General features: G+C 40.0%; 1 protein-coding gene across 1 annotated transcript in view; it reads right to left on the bottom strand.

Moving 5' to 3' along the window:
* The window catches only part of TTC7B (tetratricopeptide repeat domain 7B), a 334,803-nt gene that overhangs the window by 16,237 nt on the left and 304,591 nt on the right, over positions 1-13,975 (bottom strand).

The following is a 13,975-nucleotide window of genomic DNA, read 5'->3' as shown; positions in this document are numbered from 1 at the left end:
TAGGGGTACCATCAGGGAGCTTCAGGATTTAGCAGAGAAAAAGTAAATTCTGAATCAGAAAGGGCACTAACTAGTGGTCAAAAGACCTGGATTCTAAGAACTCATTCTGCATCCAGCCAGTCCTATGACTTTTGGCCATTCACTTTCCTTGCCTGGGTTTCAATTTTCTTCTCTGTAAACCAAAGGGGTTGGCCTAGCAGACCTCTAAGATCCCTTGCAGTTTTGACATTTAATGTTCTAAAATTCTACATTCTAAAAACCTTTCGAATCCAAAGCTCTATGCTCAGAGGTTTTATCTACCATTCTGTATTCTAACATAACTTCGAGCTTTAACATTCTAGAGTTCACAGAGATATAAATTTCTGAGCATCAGTCCTGGACACTAATTAACAACAAAATCTGCCCTCAGCTGAAAGCAGTTTGGGAAATATTTGTCCGAGTTTGGAAGGAAATAGATTCACAGACACATGTGGCTTCCCCTGCAGTCGAATCCTCATTGCTAAGTCTAAACCTCCTGCCTGGCAAAAAGGATTTCAGGTGAACCTCTCTGGTACTAAATGTGATGTTGGTTTTGACTGTGATGAAACTCAGGCTCACTCTAACAATGATCAAGGAAACATCCCGTGTTATTGGTGCTTGTAATCTCTAAGGAAGCATACAATGCAAACATGGGCTGATGTTTGCCGGTGTGGTGTCACAATGGGAAAGTATTTCAGTGTGACTGTGCTTTGAAAGACGTAAAAGATCCCAGATCAATTCTGCTGTCTAGCTGGGCTGAGTTATTTACCCCTTCCTATCTCCCGTCCACAGTATAAGAAGAACAAGCCACTTGATGCAGGCACAGAATTTATGACTATTGCTTCCACAGGCTCAGGGAACAATGTGGCAGCACAGAATTTGCAGAAACATCCCCATCTCCTTCCTGCCTACCCTCCAGCCTCGCAGCTGATCTTGATCATTTCTTGGGGGTTTGGGGGGGCGGTGGGGGAGAGGACCCACACCAAAGGGCTAACACTGGTGGTAAAGATCTCTACTAAGGACATGCCTCATCACAGAACAGGGGTGAACCTAGGTTCTCAAAAGCAACGTTCGCAGTGCCTAAGCCCTGGCAGGTTCTACCAACCTGAAAAGTCTTTTAGTGTGGACATTAGGATAGACTATGCTGTCAGTGTGTAAGCCTTGGTAGGTTGGAGGAGATTCACCAACCCTAGCCATACTAACTCCTGATTTTTTTTTTCTATAAAGGTATGAAGGGAGCATGGCACTGATGAACTCACTGATGTCTAAAACTATTATCAGAAGGCCAGTTACTGCCTTTCCCCAACCTCACAAAAGCAACTCCTGTGTCTCTATTGTCTACAGGCTCTATCACCAAGGATCTGTTAGCTCAAATATGATTCATATAAGTTGTGGGTTGGCTAGGGAAGAGAAATATTCCTGGTGGGGATAATAGTATGGTATATAAGCAGCATGATATGATAGGGGGAAAAGCAATAGATTTGGAGTCAAGAGACCCAAATTTGAATGCGTACGTTGCTTTTTACTGGTGGTAGGGTCTGGGATAAGTCAGTCTCTTGGGCCTCAGTTTCTTCATTTCTGATATCATGAGGTCTAGCTATTCTCTAAACTTTCTCCTAGCTCTATCTTTTGATCCCATCTAGGGGGAGCTGGAGATTAAGGCAAGCTGAGTAGTACACTTTCATTCATGAAAGAGGAAAAGAACCAGAGGAAGGGTTCCAGCACACTGGACGGATCTTCTATAGAAGATCAATGAAAGGATATGGACAGGGACTACATGGGATGTGGAAGTATGGATGGGTTTTTGCATTGCATGGAGAGACCATTCATGATGACGAGATCAGGGATCAGTGGCACGAGCAAACAGAGTGCTGGACTTTGAGGCATAAAGACCTGAATTCAAAGCTGGCCTCAGAGACATTACTAATAGCCCCTCCCTTACAGGGCAGAAGTGAAAATTAAATGAGATCCATATTTGTAAAGCTCACTCTAAACCATAAAGGGCTACATAAATGCCGGTTGTAATAATAATGAAGATGGTAATAACCCACTCCAATGACGTCCTCATTACAGCTTCCCAGGGCCACAGGAAAGCCCCAGGCATGGGGATGAGGGAAGGCAGGAAGACTGTGCAACATGTTCAGTTTTCAGCCAAGACTTCAGTTGCCAGGTTCTCTGTCCTTCACCAACCTCTACATCCGTTAAACCTTGTCCATTTTTCTTTGGAATTTCTTCTCTCCCTACAGGACTGTAAGGTGCTCAAGAACAAGAGTGACATCTTATTCTTTGGTCTGTCATTCAAAGAGAATACAGCCTTTCACACAGTAGGGACTCGATGCTCTCTAGGCACCTATTATTTTATTGGATAGACCAGACTCTCAAGTTAAGTGACATTACAATATGATGAAGTAATACTAACGACAGTTCTCATTTATACAGCTCTTTACAGCTTACAAAACACAGTTCTCAAAACATCTCTCTGGGGGGTAAGTAGAAGAGGCATCATTTACCCATCTGATAGATGAGGAAACTGAAAGCTCAGATTGGTAAAAAGAACTTGTTCAACATCACACAGCTGGTAAATGACAAAGCTAGGTATTAAAGCCAAGTCTTAACTCCAAGTTCAGTGCTTCTCCCACCACATCCTGCTAAGTGATATGAACAGTGCCAGGATCTAGAGGACTAAAAAAAATCCAAGAGCACTGAGTGGCTGGGGGTGGCTCTCAACCCCCCTTGGGGGGACTCTGTAGGAAGGGATACTCTGATGCTGAGACACAGCTGACTCTGGTCTCCTGTCATCTTTGAGCTAATACTACCTTATGCATCGATTGTTTTATAGTTTACAAAGTGCCGTTCTCACAACGACCATCTGATATAGCCAACAAAAGAACCCCCAAATCACTACTGAGACAGTGAGGCTGCATGGTGAGTGGAAAGAACACCGACCTGCCAATCAGGGGACATGAAAATGACTCACTGGGCAAGTTCCTTTCCCTCTCTGGGGTTCTGTTTCCCCACAGGTAAAATTAAGACATTGTGAACATTTGCTTCATAATCAGATCATTTCTGCTATCCCTTCCATCTTTAATAAACCATGAACTTTATGGTTATACCAGCCTCAAGGAGAATGCTATACATTTATCAATAGTAGATCGGGAAGATAATCCAGTCCAACCCTGTCATTTTATAAATGAAGAAACTGAGGTTCAAAGAGGCTGAAGTGACAGGCCAAAACTCAAACCCAGGTTTTCTTTTTCATTTCTTTCATATGTAAAATGAGCCCAACCAAACTAGGTACTTTTAAAGTTTCAGCGTGAAATCTATTAGGTAAAATCATACTTTAGTTATGTCTTTATGTAGTGCTTTGCACTAACTTGATAATGCTCACCCAGTAATGCTGCAGTAACCAGAAGCAAACCCTGAAGTTCTCACGAGGTCTGCTCTTTGAAAGAACAGCCATAATCTTAGCACTTGTACATCACACTCTGCTTCTTATTTAGTGATCCAGGATATGGACAGACAGAATAAAGGAGAGACCATGACAATGGCACCCAGTCAACAAGAAAGCTCATGGTACCATCATCATTTTGGGATGGCAGGAACCAGGTGCCCTCCTAGGAAATGCCCAATGAAACTAACATCCTGCCAATTATGGTTCTTGAAAAGGGCAGGGAGCCTGCCTCCCCTCTCTCCTGCCTCCACCTTTATTGAAGAGGCTATTTTCCTCAAAGAGTGCTTCTACTTACAACTGCAATAGAGTAGGCTGGCCTTACAGATCGAAATGAAAGCTCTAAATTCAGAGGAGGCACCCTTCGAGGGAAAGAAGGGGATGCCTGGCTCTTATATTGCCAAATAGATCCAAACACAGTCATAAGGATGTTTATTGAGCACATCCTTCAATTTTTCCCATGGTCTTTTTGCTCTTTGTCAGACAGAACCCTATTAGGAAAAACCCAATTAATACCTATAGGTGTATGCTAATGAAATGAATTTCACCAAGGCCAGATGGGTTGTACCTTCAGAACTAGTGTTCTTTTATGGCACGATATGATAGTATTTGTTGCACTTAATCAGACTGCAAAAGAGCAGCTTTTGTCAGCTGATACTTCCCAAGAATCTAGGGGTTAGGAAGCTAGCTTCTGAGTAGCAGAAACAGGGACACTGGAGGTGGAGCCCTAACTGGCTCTGTCCAATCCTGTGTTGTACAATACTGGTGCTCTGCACAACAAAAGGCAAGCAGGTTATGAAACTGGAGTCCATGAAATTCATTATGTGGAACCTTGGACTGAGAAAAGGCTCCATCTTTCCTTTGTTAATGAGAGTCACCAGGCTGGCCTACAGTACTCTCAACAGTGAACTCAAATTTGGGTGGCTCCAATGGAAGACTTCTGAAGTCTTTAGAATGCTTGAAAAAAACAATAAAAACATATCCATCAACAAAAATAAAATAAACACAAAAATAGGGAATAGAGTTTTAAATAAACCCTTAGCATTTGACAAAGAATAAGCAAAAAATTAAGAGATCAGTAATGAGACATGCAGGCAATTTGGGTGGTACGATGTATAGAGCGCTAGGGAGTCAGGAAGACCCGAGTTCAAATTTGACTTCAGATTCTTACTAGCAATGTGACCCTAGGCAAGTCATTTAACCCTGTTTGCCTCTGTTTCCTTATCTCTAAAATGAGCTGGAGAATGAAATGGCAAACCAACTCCAGTATCCTTGCCAAGAAAACCCCAAATGGGGTCACATGAGTCAGACACAACTTAAACAACAAGATATGCATTTGCTTTTGCGTCTCTTTCCAAATCTGTCTGAAGTTCTATCACAATTGCCTTCATTTTCTTTGTTCTGGGGCAGCTAGTGGATAAATCACCAGCTCTGGATTCAGGAGGACCTGAGTTCAAATCTAATCTCAGACACTTGACACTTATTAGCTGTGTGACCCTGGGCAAGTCACTTAACCTTCATTGCCTAGCCAAAAAACAAAAACCCTCTTCCATTTTGTTTGTTCTTTCCTTCCTTCCTTCCTTTCTCATACAGTGTAGTCATTGTGGACACAACTCTGGCCACAACAGTGGCCATGTGAATGGAGATAAAGAAATATTAGTATAGTTTTTTTCTTGAATTGCATTTCCATGATTATTAAGGAATTTGAGCATCTTTTCATGAAGTTATTGACAGTTTGTATTTCCTTCTACTATTGTTTTTATCCTCACTTTGCCTCAATTCTGATGGGTCTTTCTGTATTTTTCAAAATTGTCATTTTTTGTTGTTGTGCCATTCCATTACATTAATAAGTTAAAATTTATATAGTCATTCTCCAAATGATGGATTTTTAGATTATATCCATTTTTTGCTATTACACATAGAGTAGATATAAATATTTTAGTACAACTTTTTTCTTTTTCTTGCAGGGAAGTGAGGGTTAAGTGACTTGCCCAGGATTACACAGCTAGTAAGTGTCAAGTGTCTGAGGCCGGATTTGAACTCGGGTCCTCCTGAATCAAGGGCCAGTGCTTTATCCACTCTGCCACCTAGCTGCCCCCAAGTTCTTTTTTCTTTAAATTATATTTCTCGGATAGAGTCCTCGCAATAGATCATGGCTTTGTGACAATACATAATTGCCTTACTGTTTTCCAAAAAGTTTGCACTGGTCTATATGTAAATATTTATGTATATGAAAGATATACAGGGTGGGCCAAAAGTCATGAAGGGATCTGATGTTTTAATAACTTTTTGAAAATTATTTTTCTTTCTTTCTTGCCATTTATGATATTTTGTTTTTCATACATAATGTAAATTTATTTCCTATATGATGATATAATATCGTAAATTAAAAACAACAAAAAAGAAGATAGTATTAAATATTTGTGACATTTGGCCCAACCTGTATGTAGTGTACATGGTAGGCAAACCCAGAGAGAAGACAGAGAAAGACCTCCTGTAGGAAGGGGGATTTGGGCTGCATCTTAAAGGAAGCTACAGAAACTAGGGGACAAAGGTGAGGAAGGAAAGTATCCTCAGGATGGGAAAAAGGAATAGAATCAAGAGAGATGGAGTAACATGTGCTAGGAGAACAGCAAGAAGGCCAATGTCACTGAGTTAGAGTTAGTGGGGGTGAACAGTATAAGAATACAGGAAAATTAGGAAGAGATCAGGTGGGTGAGAGACTTTAAAGACAGAAGATTTTATATTTGATGCAGAAAGTAATAGGGAGTCACTGCAGTTTAGTGAATAGGGGCAATGACATGGTTAGACCTATGCTTGAGAAAGAATATTTGGACACCTGAGTAGAGGACAGCCTAGCATGGAAAGAGACTGAAGGCAGAGAGGCTATCTGGAGGTGTTGCAATGGTCCAGGGATGAGAGCCTGCACCAGCACAGTGGTCATGTGAATGGAAAGAAGGGATTATTAGTGTAGTTTTTTTTTCTTAAATTGCATTTCCATGATTATTAAGAAATTTGAGCATCTTTTCATGAAGTTATTGACAGTGTGTATTTCCTTCTACTATTGTTTTTATCCTCTGATTGTTGCTCCCCTGGGGAGTATGTTTACTTTGATAGATGTGTTTCAATCTTTAAAGATTTTGGCAGACAGATCTTGAGGTCTTATATGGTTATTTGTTACTTGGAAATTATTTTTTCCCAAAATCTGTCTCTTTTCTTTTGCCTTTATAAATATTGCTTGCATCTAAATTTTATCAAACCTCATGATTTTCATCTAAAATAATTTTGACTTATTTAATAAAAAGGGTCCTTAACTATTCATAGTTGAAACAAATAAATTATTCCTTTTTTATATTTTCTAAATTTAAAAGATATTTAGATCACTGATCCAGAGTTGACTGCAACATATCGTCTAAGAGATACAGATTCAAACCTATTTTCCCCTCTTTAAATCTAGTTAATTTTCCCAATTTCCCAACAACTTTTAATGAATAGTGACTGAATTCTCCCACCTCTTTAAACAATGATATTAACAAATACTAACTTCTGGTGTACAGGGTATCCCAGAAATCTTAGTTCAGTTTACAGTTTCAATAATGTAAAATTGCCTAAAGATTTGGGGAAACTCAGTATACTGCCTTCTATTTCTGGATTCTCTCCTCTGTTCTATTAGTCTATTCTATTTTCCTTTTTTCTTTCTTTTTTTGTTTTTGTTTTTGTTTTGTTTTTTTTGGTGGGGCAATGGGGGTTAAGTGACTTGCCCAGGGTCACACAGCTAGTAAGTGTCAAGTGTCTGAGGCCGGATTTGAACTCAGGCCCTCCTGAATCCAGGGCCAGTGCTTTAACCACTGCCCCACCTAGCTGGCCCCTATTCTATTTTTCTAGTGTCTGCTTTTGAAAAGAAGATTGTGTTAAATGTTTTGAAGTCTAACTCCTTCCCCAGCTTTTGTTTCCCTATTTCAGCTTAACTCTTGTCCATCTTTTTTTCTATAAAGTTAAAAATAGAACACAAACATCCCTCCCTCCAAGAAAAGTTTTTTTGTATGATTTTAGTTTTCATGAAGTAGCCAATCAGTGATCTGACTGGTATTGTGTTAAAACTGTACATTAATGAAGGTGTAAAAAAGAGAGCAGGCACATCTGTTAGCCAGTCAATCAATATTAAGCCCCTAATACATGCTCAGTCCTGGGGATACAAAGAAAGACAGACACATGAAGCCTGCCTTCAAGGAACTCAGATGATAGTGTAGAAGAGAGATTGTCTTCGTTCTGCTTGTCCTAGACAGAGGAAGATTATATGGAAGTGGTAGAGAGACAGTCCACATCACTATGAGGACATACACTTAGAGTGATCCAGAAACAGGATGAGCAGCCTCAGGAGGTGAGGAGTGTTCTCTGTCTTGGCTTGATGTAGTGCAATGCCTGCTTGTCAGGGGGGTTTTAGAGAGGAGTCCTGCTCAAGTACGGGCTTTATTAGATCATGTTTGAGCTTCCTTCCAACTCAGAGCGTCTGAGATTTTTGTACTCTCTAATGCTGCAAAGGGTTAAGGAAGACTTTCAGAAAGCGCGATGAAAAATGCCAGACTTGGTCAGCATCAATGCTTTAAAAAATGTCCTGATCAATATTAAATAATATGGTCCCCCTTGATGTTATTCATCAAAAAACACGCTTTTTGCCTTCATCACAAAACTTTGGTGGGCTTTCAATACCAGTTTCTGTCATCATGAAACCTGGAATAAATGAGGAGTTGCTGATTAATTTAAGCTGCTGATTCCAGGGTAGAGAGAAGCATGTGGGAAGAGACTGCACCTAAAGAACATTTAAAGGTGACAGTTCCATCAGGTTTTGCCAAAAACACATTATGAATTTTAAAATTCCCTTTTCTTTGTTACGACTAACTGATTTAGTTAAAAAATGAGTTCAAAGAAGCCTGGTAGACAGAATAACCAAAATTCTACTCTTTCTGGGGGTGGAATGTATCTCATCCAGTGGATTCCCTGCTAGCGCACAACAAAAATTGGCAGGGAAAGTGAAGGACAAAGGAAAGGCAAAGAAACATCTGTCCTGCTAATAATATTGGCTAGAACTCCTATCCTCCTGACCAAGAGATGGGATTAGCCGTGTGGGAGAAGAGATGCCATTTTTCTAACAATCTAAATCCTTTAAGGATAATGAACCAAATGAGGGCTTGAGAGTCTCTGAAGGGTCTCCATTATAAAGGAGTTTTCCTGTGGAGTTCATGCAATTTATTTGGCTAAACAAAGGCAGACTTCAGGACCTTTTCCTACAAGGAATCAAGAAATAGTAGAATTAAAAAGGGGTCTTAGAGATGATTTAGTAAAATCTCATTTTACAAGTGAGAAAACTGAGAGACAGAAAATTTAACTGACATCCAAAGCCACACAGACATTTAATGTCAGAGCTGAGACCTAGAACTAACTAATGGCTCTTAATCTAGGCCATTTCTCAGGTAGTCATTCACATGACAATGGAAATAATAGTCTGTGAGGGCTTTGTTGTGAGGGGGAGAAGGTCTAGACACAAGATGAGGGGAGCTGAGGTACTAGTTCTTAAATCCTTCTAAGGAAAACCAAATGCAAAACCAAACCAAAACAAACAAACAAACAAACAAACAAAAACAAATGAGCTTCCCTTCTCTCTGGGTTTGTGTAGTAAGCCACTAAAGTGAGGCTCATTGAATGAGATATAAAAATAATGCACATTTCCCAGGCCTTTCCTTCTTGAGGGAGGGTTCTTCAGTGGAATCAAATCAACCAAATGCTGCAGTGTTGTTGTTGTTTTTTAACTTAAAACCAAGAAAAATGCAGCAAAAATACACATACATTATATATGCATACACACATTATATTTTATCTATGTGTGTGTGTGTATGTATGTATACGTGTGTGTGTGTGTTGTTTGTTTCTTTGGTGCACAGTGAAAGTGGCTATCAGGTTCTGAGGATGGCCTTCTGTGAGCTGGGGAGTCAGGAACACTGCACTTGCTTTCCAGAAATTACTGGAAATGGCATGAAAAAATACTCGGCATAGGAAAGGAGGTTTGTGTTTGGTTTTGATTTTTAAATCAAGAAGCTCTGCTTTTGGCCCGATTTACAGTTTATGTATTTTTAGAATTCAGTGGGCTACCAGGATACTTAATTATGTTTTTCCTGGCCAATATAGTCACAGCCATAGAACCCTTTGCCTCACCAGGCCATCATAATTCAAAAGTAGGACAAAATCAGATAAAAAACTCCTTGACAGTGCTGCTTACATAACATACACACACACACACACACACACACACACACACACACACACACACACACACACACACACACACACACCAATGTCAAAAAGGGTGTTTCTGCTGGGAGGCAGGTGGTGTTTATGCCATATATTTTTGTCTCTCCTTACATTCTTTCTGCCTATAGGCAAATCTGTATCTTCCCAAAATTCAGTGGGATTATTGGGAAAGATCTGCCCATTGTCTTAATCTGAGTGTGAGGTGGCTGCTCCTACAAGAAAAAGCATTTTAATTTAAGAATATATGTGTCATAATTTCGGTAGGGAGAGAACTCACTCCTAGGGAAGAATTAGAGAAGGATTCCCATTGTAAGTAACACATGAGTAGAGCCTTGAATGAAGTTAGGTATTCTAAAAGGCAGAGGTAAGAAGGAAATGCATGTCAGGCTTGGGAGAGAGCCTATACAAAGGCATGAAGACGAGATGGAATGTCAAACTTGGGGAACAGCAAGTAGGAAGGTTTAGGTAGAGTACAGATTGGGTGAAAGGCCTTACCTGGCAAATAGAAAGATTTATATGAAAACCAAGAGGTGAGAGGGTCTTGAGGAGGAGCTACATGATCAGACATATTTTTAAAAGATTATTTTGGCAGATGTATTGAGCAAAGATTAGAAGAAAAGAATGGAAACTAGGAGTTCCATTAGGAAGCTATGTCAACAATAAGTCCAAAATAGAGATGATAAGATGTTGAACTAAGATGGTAGCCATCTGTAAAAGACTTGTTTTGTAGGTAGAATCATTAAGACCACAGGATGTGGGGGATAAGGGAGAGTGAAAAGTCAAGGATGATTCCAAGGTTGAGAATCTGGGAGTCTAGAATGAATGCTGGTATCCTCCATGGGAACAATAAAGCTTCCCTCCCTCCTCATTTTGTTTTTTCTCTGTCTCATCCATCCCCAGTATGAAAGAAAAACAAAACCCCTGTGACAAGTACACATAATCAAGCAAAGCAAATGCCCACATTGTCCATGTCCAAAAAATGTATATCTCATTATGTATCTTAAATCCCTCACCTCTGTCAGGAGATGGAGGTAGTATAGTTCAACACCAAGTCGGCTGGAATCAAGGTTGGTTATTGCTTGATTAAGTTGCTTGTGTTAACAATTTAGTGACTACGATTCTCCAGGCAATCCAAATACAAATGCTCCAAGTATAAGATCTCTCTTTTTTATCCAATGGCTTTTAAGAATTTCTTAAACCACTAGGTTAGCCTAATGCCTCTGAGCTGTTGGTTCATTAGAGATAGTTGTTATTGTCGTAGTTCAGTCTTGTCCGACTCTTCATGACCCCATTTGGTGTTTTCTTGGCAAAGATACTGGAGTGGTTTGCCATTTCCTTCTCCAGCTCATGTTATAGATGAGGACTAAGGCAAACAGGATTAGGTGACTTGCCCAGGGTCACGAAGCTGGTAAGTGTCTGATGTCAGATTTGAATTCAGGGAGACGAGTCTTCCTCACTCCAGGGCCTGCACTCTATTCACTGAACCACCTAGCTACCCTTAGAGATGTTTAGGCCATATTGATACCTAGTTCATGCCTCTGACTGACTGGACAGATGGAAGTGTTCTCACCTGACAAAGGCAGTTATTTTAACGAAGGTGTAGTGATAGTTTCAATGTACCACCATCCTCACCCATTCATTTATGGCACCCTAAAATAACTGTCAGATTCACCTTCCTTGCAACACTAAATAAATCTCCCCTCTCCTCTTTCCCTCTTATTTTCCTGTTAAGTGAAATGTATTTCTGTACTCAACTCTATGTGTGGATATGTGTATTCTTCCCTACTTTAACCAGTTCAGATGAGAGTTTCAATTGCCACTCCCTTCTCCCACCTCCTCTTCCTTTTTATACAGTCTCCAGTGCTACATCATCTTCACAGTCATGGTACAAAGATCTCCCATTTAGAGTGTCAATAAGACCACTGTGAATGAAGAGCCTCACAGTCTGTGGATCATCCTCTATTGAAGAGGAAGAAGAGGCAGAGAAATTTTAGGGAGAATTTAAGCTCTTCTAAACTAAATAGATACTTTAAAAATCAATGACTCGAATGCAAAGACGTGTAGGCATAGGGAAGGTAGCCAAAAATATGCTGGAAAATGAAACATTCCCCTTATACAGTATGAAGAAATTCATTAAAAAATGCTGGAAAGTGATGGACACTGCAAGCACTAAATGATATGAAAAGAGAATTCATCTTCAAAACCTCATGGAAACGGACACAGATTATGAGTAGTATTTCCTCATCAAACACTAGAGGGGAAAATGAATGTATTGAAAACTTGCCATGAAACTGAAATAATCAAATAACCCCCAAAGCATTTAAAGTTGAAAATAGGGGGCAGGTAGGTGGCGCAGTGGATAAAGCACCAGCCCTAGATTCAGGAGTACCTGAGTTCAAATCCGGCCTCAGACACTTGACACTTACTAGCTGTGTGACCCAGGGCAAGTCACTTAATCCCCATCGCCCCGCCAAAAAAAAAAAAAAAAAGTTGAAAATAGAGAGAGGGGGGGAAAAAGAAAAAAAAATTAATGAAGCACATCCATCAACATTTTTACAACAAATACACAAAGAGTATCTGGAACAGATTAAGTACACGAAAAGAGGTGTGTGTGTGTGTATACACACACATACATACACATACACATATGCTGTAGGTAACACAATTTTGAAGGAGCTTTATTAACTTTACATCCTGATCAATCTCATACAGTATTACTACTGGAAAAAGGTGTTCAAAAGAGTAATGACTGACCTTTGTTCCTCTATTCTCATCTTTACAAAAATCTTTGAGAGAAATCTATAAAATATTAAGGGTGCTTGATGAAAATATATGATAGAAACTGGTAGACATTTGCAAATTATTTTTATAGCACGCTCCTCCTTTCCAATGACATAATTGGCTAAAAGGTACAGAGAAGAGAATTCTTGTTATTTGCTCATTATTAAAAAGTATTTGGCCCCATAGAATAAAATGAAATTGTAAGGGCTTTTGTATAGTGTTTCAAAGGTGTTTCCCATCTGTATGTGTGAGAAAATAATGGGGTTCTACGAGACCCAGAGAGCCTTGCCTGACCTTTCTTAAGACAGGACCAGAGTCAGGAGAATTTCAAAGGAAATGTAGTTGGCCCCTGGACTGTGAATAGAGACAATAGAGATGAAAACCACCCCTACCTGAAAGTCTTCCCCTCAGAGGGTCTGCCCTCTGGACTCTGACCTCAGCAGTACTGCTCATGGACCACCCTCAAGTCCAGGAAACCAATAGATTTGAATGATGTCAGCCAATTAGCTTGGAGCAGTGTGGAAGGGCTGCCTCTCCTCCTGACCCACAGAAAGCTTACCTCTCCTTGGCGCTCTTGGCCTGGGGAATGCGGAAGGGAGCGGCCACGTAGCCCATTCTCTCTCTCTCTCTCTCTCTCTCTCTCTCTCTCTCTCTCTCTCTCTCCTAATATTTAATATGCTTTAATAAATGCTTAATGCCCAAAACTGATGGTAAAGCTTCTAATTTATAAGTAGCAATATATTAGAAACCCCATCTAAGTTAGCTAAAACTTGGGAAAGATATAGGCGCTCCCATAAATTTTTAAATGGCACATATGAGTAGATCATACAAGATTCCTTGGTGGATGCAACAACAGAAATAACTTCATTCAATGATCCTCTGGTTATCAATACCGAACGGAGCATAAGAACCGGGAGCCATATGTTCACCAAAGGTGTTTGCTACTGTCATGAAGAACGTGCTGCACAGAATAGAAATGAAGTCCTTCAGAAGCTCCCATTTGCAGACGACATTGTGTTGATGGCACTAAGCCCTAGAATACTGCACAGATTCCTAAATAAGAAATTCAAAACAGTTCAGCCTACCAAGGTAGGAAAAAACAAGTAGACAAAGAATATATCTACTTTTCAGATTACGATAGCTAGAAGAAGAGAACCCACTGAGCTCATTGACGGGTAAAAATATATCTTGGTCGGACTCCGTAAGTAGGCAGTGAATGAGGCTCATAATTCAACAGGAGGAAGGTAGCCTGGGCTGCATCTATGGATGTTTTCTGCGATTCCAGTGTTCTTTTAGAAAGAAAAAAATTAAACATATCTCTAATGCTAATATTCTTCCAGTGATGCTTCATGGCTTCAATACATGGAATGTCACAATTTCTGAAGAATTAAAATTCAGGTTACCCAAAGGGTGAGAGATATC

The sequence above is a fragment of the Dromiciops gliroides genome, chromosome 2 (assembly GCF_019393635.1).
Source record: "Dromiciops gliroides isolate mDroGli1 chromosome 2, mDroGli1.pri, whole genome shotgun sequence".
In the NCBI taxonomy this organism is placed as follows: domain Eukaryota; kingdom Metazoa; phylum Chordata; class Mammalia; order Microbiotheria; family Microbiotheriidae; genus Dromiciops; species Dromiciops gliroides.
Note: the sequence above shows the minus strand (reverse complement) of the source record. Positions and strands in the feature narration are given on the sequence as shown.